The sequence below is a fragment of the Oryx dammah genome, unplaced genomic scaffold (assembly GCF_014754425.2).
Source record: "Oryx dammah isolate SB20612 unplaced genomic scaffold, SCBI_Odam_1.1 HiC_scaffold_11, whole genome shotgun sequence".
Classification (NCBI taxonomy): Eukaryota; Metazoa; Chordata; class Mammalia; order Artiodactyla; family Bovidae; genus Oryx; species Oryx dammah.
The window spans coordinates 39167487-39168473 of NW_024070195.1; positions in this window are offsets into that span (position 1 = coordinate 39167487).

A 987-nucleotide genomic window follows, 5' to 3' on the forward strand; every position below is an offset into this window, starting at 1 on the left:
CTTCTCTTGTTGCGGAGCACAGGCTCTAGAGTGCGCTGGCTTCACACTGTGAAGCAGTAACTGTGGCATGCAGGCTTAGTGGCCCCACGGCATGTGGAATCTTCTAGGACCAGGAATGGAACCCATGTCCCCTGCATTGGCAGGTGGATTCTTAACCACTGGACCACCGGGGAAGTCCTCAGTTCATTTTAATGAGCAGACGAATGGCTGCCATCTGCTCAGTCCTGCACTGGGTGCTGTGAGTGATTCACACAGTATCAGGATACCCCATCCTGCCCTGGAGCTCACAGCACACGTGCTACTCTAAGCCTAGGGTGGGGGGTGACATCCATGAGACCCGATACCAGACGGGGCCTTCCAGGGAGGAGCTGGTCTCCAGGTCCTCTGCAGCTGCCTGAGCCGGGTGTGTCTCCCTAGAGAGGCCAGCGGAGTCAGGTGGGGGTGGGACCTGGTCCCCAGAGAGACTGGGTTTTCCTCCCAGGGGGTATTGACTTCTGCACGCCAGCTTCACAGTCTCATCTTCAAACAGGCCTGGTTCCCAGGAGCCCAGAGAGACATTTCTGTTGGGAGAAACACCCAAATAAAGCACCAAGCTGCTTCCTTTGCTCTGGGTTGAAACTCGGAAGCTGCAGGCAACCAGGTTTAGATGCATGAAACAATCTTGCAGCAGAGCCAAGAAGTCAGAGTAACCACGCCCAAGCTGTCCTTGCTTCCCATCCCATTAACACTTACCCTGTGTGGGTTCTTTATTGCTGTCAACAGTTATCTGTTGCTGTTTCTATGTCCTGGCTTCTTTTTTATATCAGAATCTATGAACCTGTAGTAGCAGTCTCCGCACTGCCTGTGAGGGGCCTGAGGTGGGGCTGTGTCTCCTCTTAGACTGGGGCTCCCTGAGGCAGGGTTGTGTCTCCCCTCAGCCTGGGGCTCCCTGAGGTGGGGCTGTCTCCCCTCAGACTGGGGCTCCCTGAGGCAGGGCTGTGTCTCCCC